This window comes from Sciurus carolinensis, chromosome 17 (assembly GCF_902686445.1).
Source record: "Sciurus carolinensis chromosome 17, mSciCar1.2, whole genome shotgun sequence".
Taxonomy (NCBI): domain Eukaryota; kingdom Metazoa; phylum Chordata; class Mammalia; order Rodentia; family Sciuridae; genus Sciurus; species Sciurus carolinensis.
Genome location: NC_062229.1, coordinates 49,559,106 through 49,571,328, shown reverse-complemented (window position 1 = coordinate 49,571,328; position 12,223 = coordinate 49,559,106). Strand labels below are relative to the sequence as shown.

Here is a 12,223-nt window from a genome sequence, read left to right as displayed (position 1 = left end):
TTTTAATTTTGAGACAGGGTTTTGCTAAGTTGCTTAGGGCATTGCTAAATTGCTAAAGCGGGCCTTGAACTTGCAATCCTCCTGCCTCAGCTTCTGGAGCTGCTTGGATTATAGGTGTGAGCCACTTAACCCAGTAAAAAATAGCATCTTTATGGTAGTATCCACAAACAAACCATGAAATACTTAAGGATGAATATAAGAAACAAATATTTGTATGCTGAAAACTACAAAAATGATGAACTCAACAGACAAATAAATTAAAAGTCATACCATTTTAAATTGCCTGGGCAATTTAAATTTAAATTGCCTAGAACAATACTGTAAAAATACCTACTATTTAAAAATTAACTTAATGGATTTGATGCAATCTTAATAAACATCCCAGCAACATTTCTGGCAAAATCAACAGATTGATTCTAAAATATCAATGGAAAAGTAAAGGACTGAGAAACCCTAAACAATTTCACAAACAAAAACAAAGCTGTAGGGTTCATACTACAGATATGTAGAAATACCATAAAGTTAAGGGAATCAAGACAATACATTATTGAAAAAAGACAGCTAAAGTAAGGAAACAATAGAGTTTAAAACAGACCAACACATATGACCAACTAATTCTTGTTAATGATGTCAAGGCAATTCAGTCATGAAAGGATGATCTTTTTCACAAATAATGTTGGAATAATTTTACTTTCACTACAGAATGATTAACCCTATACCTATATTTCACACTACATACAAAAATTTACTTAAAGGATAATAGGTCTGAAAGCAACAATTATAAAATGTCTGAAAATAAGTAGAGAATCTTGTGATGCTGATATATGCAAAGATTTCTTAGGACATAGAAGATTCTAATAAAAAACTAGTAAATCAGACCTTGTCAAAACTATAAACTTCTCTTTGAATGACACTGTTACAATGAAAACACAAGCAACACATTGGGAGAAAATATTTACAAAAAAATGTAAAAGGACTTATTTCTTAAATATACACATGAATTCTCATAACTTAATCATAATAAACAAATACCCCAATTTAAATAAATGGACAAGAGGTGTGAACAGACACTTCATCAAAAAAGAGGTAGAATAGTAAATAAAAATATGAAAAGATGCTGAATGTGATTAATTATTAGGGAAATATAAATTAAAACCACAAAGAGATATTGTATAATCCACTGGAACTGCTCCTCACCCACCCCTGACCAGGCAAGTCTTGCTAGGTTGCCCAGGCTGGTCCTAAACTCTTGCGTTGCAGTAATCTTCCTGGTGGGACAATGGTTGTGCACAACCATGCCTGGCTTAAAAATGGCTTCTAAAAATGACAAAATAGAGTGGTGACAAGGATAAAAAGTAATGGAACCTCTCATACACTGTTGATAATATAAAACAGTATTAGCCATTTTGGAAAGGAGTCTGCAAACCATTTGATTGTTTCTCATAAAGTTAAAAAATATATTACCAAACAACCCAGCAATCTGTCTCCTTGGCATTTATCCAAAAGAAATTTGTTTAACAAACACCTGCATGAGTATTTATGTTTTTATTGATAACTATCCCTAACTAGAAAAACCTGAATGTTCTTCAACAGGTAAGAAGATAAACAAATTGTAGTATATTCAAATGTTGGAATACTATTCAACAATATACAGTAATTAGCTACTGATATGAGCAACAACACGGATGAAGCTTAAATACATGTTAAGTGAAAGAAACCAGACTTAAAAAACTACAAACCACATTGCTCTATTTATATGATATTCTAGAAAAGGCAAAGATATAGAGACCAACTGAATAGATGAGTGGTAGCCACGGGAAGATTTTTAAAATGAAGGAACACTTCTATATACTGACTATGGTACAAATGGATGTGTTTATTCAACTATACTTCAATAAAATCTGATTACAAATATTATCTACAAAGTTAGTCACAAAAACTATGATTGTTAAACCATTAAAAACAAAAATGGTAAATAATTTTTTAAAAAACTAGATCAATATTAAAACCAAGTGAGTGAAAATGATGGAATAGATAAGTTCTCAGTGACTGTACTTGTCTCCTAGAGCATGCAGCATGTAAGGAGAAAATCAGAAGAATCAATCTTCTGGAAACAGACACCATTCACGAAAGAATACTGTAGACAGTCCAGGGGCAAAACTGTTTGTATTTTCAAAATACTTTTGATAAAGAGAAAAGCTGAACTAATTTATCAGGGAGCAAAGCTACATTTTATGCAAGCTGGGGACACTGGAGTGGGGAGAAAGCCAGAACTCATTGCCAGCTTGGTGGTACTTTGAATTTTGGTATTCTCCAATGTCCATGCCATTGTTTATTTCTCACAGTCCTCAAATGCTTATTCCATTCATCTGATAAAGTTTTATAGTTGCATTCAGTTGGAGACGGAATTCATTCAGTTGGAGACAGTGTGGAATGTGCCTGCTCTATATTCTCTTGAACCAGAACTCTGTACTTTGTCCAGTGCTCACCTTTTGTTGTTCTTACTCTTTTCCTACTTAGGAAAGAGCAACTCAACCTTCCAGTGCTCCAAAAACCTTGGAATTTGCTTTTCTCATTCTTTCACACCTCATATTTAGTCCGTTAGCAAATTCTGTGAAATTTACCTTCATAATGTATTTGCAATCTGACTACTTTTTACCAATTTTACAGATAACACCATTGTCTTTCATTTTGATTAACCAATTGTCTTTTAAAATTAATTTTTCCTTTTATTAAAAAGACTATCTGACAGGGCTGGGATTGTAGCTCAGTGGGAGAGCACTTGCCTGGCATGTGTGATACACTGGGTTCAATTCTCAGCACCACATATAAATAAGTAAAATAAAGGTCCATTGACAACTAAAAAATTTAAAAAAAAAAAGACTATCTGAGGGCATAAAATCTATCAACTGTTATAAATGATGAGATTATTGTAGTAATCAAAACAGACAAACATTTCTGTGCTCATGGAGACCATCTGCTAGTGGAAATTTACTACTGAAACACAATTATAACTGAAACACAATTATAACCGAAATAGCTTCTTCACTGATTTCCTTGCTTCTACCCTTGCTTTCCTATAGTCCATCCTCATTGCTGATTCCAGAGTGGTCCTTTCAAAAGGTCAGTCAGATAATAGGTCTCTGCTCAACTTTCTCTAGTTCATTTCAGAACAAAAGTCTATGTCCTTACAATGGATTTCAAGATCTGATTGTACCTTTTGATCTCATTTCCCACTGCTATCCTGCTCGCCTTGCTTCAGTTGAGTTGGGTTTGAGCATGTCAACTCTAGTCCTACTTCAAGTTCTTTGCACTTACAGTGTCATCTGTTTAAAGGTCTTTTCCCCAGAATGTATGTTTACATCCCACAGCTACTTTAGGTCTTTACTCAATTGTTACCATCTCAATGAGACATTCTCTGGCAACTGAATTAAAACACTAACTCTTAGATTCCCATACTCCTTAGATCCATCTAATTTTCTCCATAATATTTATTCTTGTCTGAAGGTAATCTACGCTTCACATCTATGTCTATCTCTTCCACTGTAACAGAAGTACCATAAGGCAAGGGATGTTATCTTTATGTTGTTGTTTTTCCATTACTGCAAAGTCAGTGCCTACAACAGTGTCTGGCAGTTAATATAATGGAGGATGTCTAACACATCTTTGTTATAAGAATCTTTTTAGCTGTCTTTATAAAATCCAGTGAAAGCCATGGATGCAACTTATAAATCCTCCAGTCTTGTCTTTGTAGCACCAACTAGAGATAATCTGGGTGGGATGAGAAAATTTACTTTTTTACAACTATTGTCAAGACTTGTTCTCCATTTCCACAGTCTCTAGTCAATGTGTTCTGTTTTCTTCCATGGATCTACCCTGTTACAGATCATTCATTTGGGATCATCTGGCCAACCAGTGACAATAGGGCAAATGAAGAAATTGTGAGATAAATTATTTATCAGGTCATCAGTAAGATTGTGGCAGAACCATGACTCATTTTTAATCTCCTTACAATATAGTACTACCCTTTCTTTATGATACACTGCCCCTCAAAATTATTCAGTGCTGAGATGTTAACTTGCATTAAATTTGAAAATATGAGCTATTTCCTATGACATGAGAAAAGATCTTCAGAAATTTTTAAGTGGAGATCCAGAATAAAATATACTAATAAAGCTCCAGTTCAAAAATCTTGAAACACAACATACAATCCATAAAATTCTCTGAATTTACAATATCTGAATCCACAAATACTGATATTATGTCCATCAGCCATTGGTGCAAAAATTTTGGTATGAAATGTTTATAATCATTAAGTTCAAGTTAAAGAATGAGGAAATGGCAATTTCACCAAGGAAATTTTTAGTGCCTAACACTGAGGAAAGGGGAAATTAGCAGCTGGAGGCAGGTACTGAAGAGATGCTTCCTGACTTCACAGGCTTGCCTCATGGGAGTGGAAAAAACTCCCCCAACACCACCCCATGTCATTGAATGGTATCTTTTCTGTGGAGCCAGGGGATGGCACTGGCTTCTGATAAAATTAAAGTATATTAATTATGGGATGCTACTCACTTAGGTCCCTTATAACATCTGCAGGGATAACTTGATGATTATTTCAAAATCATTGTTCTAAGTCTTTGCTAAGCCATTCATCAACATTAGATAGCTTATGCAACAAGTGCACTTTATACAGTACTATTCTGGGCATAAAGATGGAAGAGGTGCTATGCAATTCTAATGATCAGGGACAAATGAAAAAGCTGTTTTTTAACATGCTTGGTAGCAAAATTGATGATTGTTCAATAAGTGATTCTCAGTTAATTTATAGGAATTTGGGTGTTAAGCTTTATTTTTTATCAATAACCATTTGTTGACTACAGAAACACAAACAAGCAACAAATAAGACCCTTGACCTCACGGAAGATTTTATATACTCCTTGTCGTCCTCCTCATCATCCAAGTAATTCATTTTTATAGGAGATGAACCACAAAGGTTATCTTAGATTTATTCCATGATGAGAACAAGTACTTTGGATTCTACCACTCTTCATTTTCCTACCTTATCAATTCTCAAGTCTGATAAAACACAGCCTTTATTTTCCCTATTCTGGATCATGGGTACAGACATGTAGCATTTTAGGACAAACTGAGGAAAACAAGTAGGATATTTCAAGTAGAAATTACTGCTTCTTAAACTCAGAAAGACCTTTCACTTGTGAAGCAATGCAGTGGCACTGGGAGCAGGGACATGAACAATGTGTGGCAGCCCCATGGTTCTCCCTGACCTTGGTCACTCTGCTAATAACTATTCCTTCAGATCTCATTACAACCTCTGGTCCATTCACCTCAACTTCCTCTTCACTTACCAGGCCTTCTTTCTGTCCCCATTTTCTCCTGTGTCTTGTTCAGAGACTATTGTCCATTATGTGAAAGAGTCGATTCCCTTACCTCACTGTTCATCTGTCCATCTGTGTGACAAAACTCCAAACCTGAACAAAGCCAAATGTCCTTAGCACCTGTATGTTGGTAGCTAGTGGTTGCTTAGGTTAATCACCAAAGCACAAGTATAAATTCAGCATATATTCAATCCATCTTAGTGGTACCCTCAACTCTACCTATCAATCTCTCCTGCTGTCTTAGTCAGCTAATTATTAGTTTCTTTGTAGTGTCTATTTTAAATTTTCTTTGGTATCTTCAAATCTCTCAACCTTCCATTTCCCACCCTTATTCTCAATAAGGTCTACTCAGCAGTCTTCAGACAGTACTCTCCTAGCTGATAAATCTCCTCTGACAACAGATATTTCTTCTATGATTTTCAAACAACAAATATAGTTGTTTGATCACTGGATTTCATCATGTAGATGCCCCATAAGCACCTGACGCTCACCACATTCAATGGTGAACTACTCTCCCACCCAACCTGCTCCTGTTGTATTCTCCTCAGTTGGCCAAGCAAACATCTGAATATTATGCAATCCTCTGTCTCCTCCATCTCAACTGACATCTTCCTTCTTCGATCAAAACTTAGCAGTCTTACAGTCTTAAGTTTTGTGAACAATACCATTTCTCTCCATTCTCATTCTAAGCCAGGCCATAGTCAACTGGTTCATTTGACTGCACTGCCTTTCTGACTCTGACTATCAAAGATATGGAATAAATGTGGTGAGGTGAAGTGGGGTTGGGTCTAGGAGGTGACAAACTGAGAATATTGCTTTAAAGAAGTTGGAAGAAATGAAAACTGTGCTACTTCTCTTTCTTTGAAGAATTTTGCTCTCAAGGGTAGTAAGAAACAGAAAACAGCTGGGTTGTGTGTAGTCAGGTTAGAGTATTGTAATGTTTGTTTCTTATTCCTTCAGAGGAGAGAGATTACAGTAAGTTTATATGCTACTAATAGTTCAGTCAGGTGCAGATGGAGTCAGCATTTAAGCAGCTGTGCAAGGTATGAAAAACAATAGCCAAGAACAAAGAGGGAAGAAGTCCAGGAATGTATTTCATATAACCAGTTTTTTCAAAAGTACTTTAAGGATAAAACCAAAATAAAACCAGTTACCACTAATCTTAAAATGGACATTGTTAAGTGATAAACAAGTTAGTAGAATGAATAAAGTTTTTTAGATATACTAAAGGAACTTATACACTTCTCAAAAGGACCTTTCCTTGAACCTCTGCAGAAACAGCTAATCTCTCAGCAGCACCATGAAAATGAACCAGTTAATGTTGATGAAGCTACAAGCTTAATGGCTCAGTTGTAATACAGTCATGATGTACCAATAAATTAAAAATAATAATTAATTAATTTATAATAATAATTTATAATAATAATTAATTTATAATAATTAAATTATAATTAAAATATATAATTAAAAATAAGAGCAGAGAAGGGAAGCGGACATAGGAAGAAGTGAATATAACTGTAAGAACAAATTTTTTGCGTATGAAAGAAGAGGATGCAGTGTCTAAGCAGAAGATTAAAGGTCAGTGTTGGAGACAAGCAGGGAGAGATGTAAGAAACTGTTAAGATCTGTTTTGGGGAATGGTGGGGAAGTTCCATTATACATTCTTGGTGAAACAAACATCAAGAGAAGCATGGGGGAGTTGTTTGGAGAGATGTCTTAAGACATTTACAAAGAGAAAAAGCATAGGAAGACTGCTAGACAATGCTGATGTCCACTTGATGCTACAAAAATCAAGTCCCGTAAGTATGGTTGTATTTTTCTTTTGTCATTTTCAGCTGCTCATTTACAAGCACAAGTAGGATTTGAGTTTTTCTAGGTGAAAAACACAGAGGGAGAAAGGGTCAAGTTACTAAAGATGAATGCAAGGGGGGTGATTAAAATGAAGGAGCAGGGACAATCTGGAGAATTCAGGGCATTAGTGGAATTAATGACACTAAAAAGAGCAGTGGGATAAATGAGATGAAGCCAGGTTGGGGTTAGAGAGGAGATAATAAAAGGAGTGAGGTGGCTTGACGGGTCAAAGAAATAGCAATGCACACTTACACTGGAGATTTCTAAGTTAGTGTATTTCCTGGGAATAAAAAAATTCCAAAGGACCATGACAGTGAGTCTTTGTGAGGAGGTCAAGCAACAGCTCAGAGCAGAGACATATGCTACCGATTCTAGAAGGAACACTGATTTTACGAGCAAACTAGAGGTTAAAGGGGCTCTCTTCTACTTACCATCTAAATCTATTTTGGAAATTCTAATTGATATGAATTATTGGAGTATATATTTGAACTGTGATAATTCACAAGAGAACCAACATGAATTGAAGACACTTGCCGTGTATACTTTATATAGTTATTTTCTTTTATACTTATGTCAATCTTGGGAGACAAGTGTGTTCCTATTTTAAAGATGAAGCAGTTGTAGCTCAAAACCTTGCCCAATTACAGAGGTATGAAAATAGTGGTCAGGATTAAAACCTAGTTAAAACTAGGTTCTATATCCATAAAACTAAAGAGTCTTTCTATTTCTTAATGACACCTTCAAAGAAAGCCTATCTCCTTTTAAATATAACCTCACAGACAAGAGGTTATATACACCTTTCTCATGCTAAGAACTGTGGCATGTGTTCTTCCACTTGAAGACCTAGCGAGATCTCAGCTGGGGTTGTACCACAGTGGTAGAGTGCCTGTTAGCATGTTTGAGGATCTGGGTTCAGTCCTAAATTCTGCTGAAGGGGGAAAAAGACTAAATTCAGATACTGAGATATAAGTAAGTCAGGTTTTTTTTGGGCAGGGGGATGGAACAGTATTTTTAAAAAATTTTTCTTCTATTTAGTTATTCATGACAGCAGAATGCATTTTGATTCATTGTACACAAATGGAGTACATCTTTTCATTTCTCTGGTTGTATACCATGTAGAGTCACACCATTTATGTAATCATATATGTACACAGGGTAATGACGTTTGTCTCATTACGACATCTTTCCTCCAACCCCCACTCTCCCCTCCCCTCACTACATGAATGGTGTGAATGTACATTGTGTACAACCATAGAAATAAAAAGTTATACCCCATTTGTGTACAGTGAATCAAAATGCAGTCTGTAAAAATAAAAATAAATTTTAAAAAGTGAAAAAAATCAGACAATAGTGTAAAAACAGAGAGATACTTCAACACTACAATAGCACCAAAAACCCTCCCCTCCCCAAAGATACATATATCTATGTTTATAACTATATCTGCATTTCTATCTATCTATACATGTGTTTGTGTGTGTATACATACATATATATATATATATATATATATAAAACTAATTTGTCTTTGAACTCACTGGAGAGGGATCTGTGGACATCATCACCTTCATTTCTACTTTAGCAAGCATTTTCTGAGAAGAGGAACATTTTCTTTGTTAAAAAAAAATTAAGAAAATTAACAATGTTAAAATATTAATAACTTAGTCAACAGTATATACCCAAATTCAGTGTTTCCAATGACAGTTTCCATCACTACTCCCAAGTCCAGTATCCCATCCACACTCACATATCCTGTTTAGCCATTATAGCTCTTCAAACTGAAGCAGTTCCTTAGCCTTTTTTTGTTTTTCATGATACACATTTTAAGAAGTCAGTCCAGTTATTTAATAGAATGACATCAATTTTGTTCTATGGTTATATTCCGTTTATGAAAACCTAACTGGATACCAAGACTTGATGTAAGTCAGCTTTTGATGTAATTCCAGGACAAATGGTTTTTGGATCTCCACAAAATTGTATCAAAAGGATTCAGAATAAGGTAACTGGAGCCGAGAATTTTTTTTTCCCTTCCAAAGTGATCATTTCAAAGTAAACACTACATTCAATGGAGGGGGGAAGAATCTACAGATAACGCAAAGATAAGCAAGTTGGTTTAGAAATAATGCTAAAATATGTATAAAGTCAATTTATGTATTTGTATAAAATATGTATAAACCGATTTATACAATTCAGTCAAAATGACAGATTTAAATTTGACCTAAGTATTAAAATCTGAGTATAAAAAAAATCCCAATAAGAAAATCATAACTTTTTTTTTTTGCGGTGCTGGGGATTGAACCCAGGGCCTTGTGCTTGCAAGGCAAGCATTCTACCAATTGAGCTATATCTCCAGCCCCCAAAATCATAACTTCTTATAAGAGCATCTTAAAAATAGTAAGTATTAATTTCATTATTTCAATGAACTGGTATTACTAAATATAATGTGGAAAATTATTGTTTTATCTGACATGGGGCTCTTAATAAGTTTTTCCCCCATCAAAGAAGGAAAGAATCAAATGGCTGTTTATTGGAAATTCAAAAAATTACCAAATTACTTTTTAAGGGTGGAAGATGAAAATGTGAGTATTTTATAAGCAGGATAGTCGAGTTAATATTTCCATAATGGCAACCACTTTTGCCCTGCCCCCACACTGTAACTGACTAGGTTTCCAAGGTGGTGGTCCAGGTAGCTGAGCAAGCAAGGACTCTAGACCATGGTCAGAAGGACCCATGACTCCTCCCAGCACAGTTACAACCCCCAGACTGAAAACACACACAAAAAATTCCATCATGATAACTACTCTACTTTCCATTAACAAAAAGTATCATCAATGTCTGTCTGCACATTTGAGTATTTAGATATGACAAAACACAAATTAAACAGGCATGTTTCCTACCCTCTGCAGTTAAGAATCTAAACAATGGTCTACACTTTAAGCTTATACAGATTCCAACTTTAATTTTATAGAATATCAAATTCTGTAGCTATTATGTTGTAGAATGTAAGTGCTGAATTCCCTCAAAAACAAAGAGTTAAGGTGTTATCTAGATAGAAGAAACAAAATGCATATTCATAATAGCTGGAGGTCTTATTTTGGCACTGTAAGCTTCCAAGAGTTTTATAATGCCCAAGTAAATATTAAAGCAAAACAAAGCTCATGCTGACTTCTTTCCTAGTCTCCTATTCCTATATGTTGCTGAAATCATAATACTTACAGGTAGGATCACTTTCATCTTCATTGGGCTTTAACAGTACATAGCCATTACCTTTCAGAGTTTAAAATGCATCAGGCATGAGGCTCACATTTAATCCCTTGAGTAGTCAAATGAAGTACTATTATTCTCATTTTACCCTGAAGGAAACTGTGGCTCATGGATGTTAATATAACCTGCCAATGATAGCTGGTAAGACATGGAGAAGGGAGTCTCAAGACAAAAGCATCTAGCCACCATGCCAAATGCTTTGTAAAGATTTTTTTCAATGGGCAAAAATAAGGTCTAGAGAACAGAGGGAAGAACTTAGAAGAGCTGTGTGTTTCTTCAGTTAGGAGAACAACTGCACTATGTTAACTAGAACTGCATTTGTTTGCAAGTAAGTTAAAAAAAAAAAAACTAACAAACCAAAGAGAGTTCTTTTTTTTTTTTTTTTTTTTTTTTTTTAGCTCTGCCTCTGTAGTTGTGCTGGTTTCAGCCCACATGGCCTCTCTCTTGGCTTATGTCTGCTTAATTCTTTCAGTTTTTCTCAGAAGACATCCCATGTTAGCGGCACCTCTTAATCTTGGGGAGTCTCCACTGCTGTTTAGACTTTCTTCTCATATCTCCATGCATTGCCTTCTCAGGGGCTACCCACAAGGACTCTGACCCTGCTGCCCTTTGCCTGGCCTCCCAGGCCTTCCCAAAGAGAGTTCTTTAAATTAAAGGTTTAGAAGGTTTTGTGTAACTAGACATGTTAAGAATATGATTGCTGGCTTTGAATCTGCAGCTCAAAGAAGCTAGGGCTCATTTCTTTGCATTTCTCTTTGACACTCACTCATTGGTATAAAATGGCTGCTACACCTCTAGTCATTGCAGAACAATGAGAGAAAATGATAAAGGAAAGGGTGTGGCCTATGTTAGAAAAGCAAATATTTGCCATAAATTCTCAGCAGAGATTAAATATGTTTGACCAGAGCTGTGCCACAATGCACACCACAAATTGGATATATTATTACAAAATTAAAAACAAAGAAGCACAAAAAACCCCAACAAACTTCAAAACAGAATTATTTTGTAATGAAGAAAAGGAGAATGAATATTAGGTGGGCAAACAGCATTGTATGCCACATTTGACTTAACAGAAAAGAAACTTGGTATGTTTGAATTTTATTACTGATGATGTGCAATGCATCATACATAATTACTTTGCAGCAAAAGAAAAAATAAATTCAATTAATTTAAAGTATAGAGAGATTAACTGTCTACCAATAATCTATTCAGGCCTTATTTCTTCCTAAACTAACTAGATTTAGTTCATCTAGGCATGTTTCCCCACCATTAGTCAGAAAGTCAATGGTATTCCTTACTCTAGAGGTCAATGGTTCTCAAACATACCACACATCCAAGTTACAAGGGGAATTTCTATAAACACAGATGAGTAGATTCTATCCTAAGCTTCTAATTTAGTGGGTCTGGAGTAGAATCCAATAACTGACATTTCTACAAACTCCCAAGGGATACTGATAATCCTGGTTTAGGAACATCGTGAGACCCACTGCTCCAAAGATAGACTCCCATCAGTCTAAGGCAAACAGCAGAACATAGTCTTGTTGGAAGCTGTTCTTGGTCTGGGGTAGGAGCACAATGCAATTTGGCCTGACAAGACTGACTTGAAACTCTGTTATTTTATTTTGTACTTGGTGAAATCTTTCATTCATTCTCAACTGTTTGGTCAAAACAAGGAAGCCTATAGCTCCCAAATCACTGCCAGTCACCCATAATTA

General features: G+C 35.3%; 1 protein-coding gene and 1 pseudogene across 1 annotated transcript in view; one reads left to right on the top strand and one right to left on the bottom strand.

Moving 5' to 3' along the window:
* Window positions 1-12,223, bottom strand: part of Tbc1d5 (TBC1 domain family member 5) — a 536,784-nt gene that overhangs the window by 149,437 nt on the left and 375,124 nt on the right.
* On the top strand, window positions 6,442-6,752 carry LOC124968904 (ribosomal biogenesis factor-like; annotated as a pseudogene).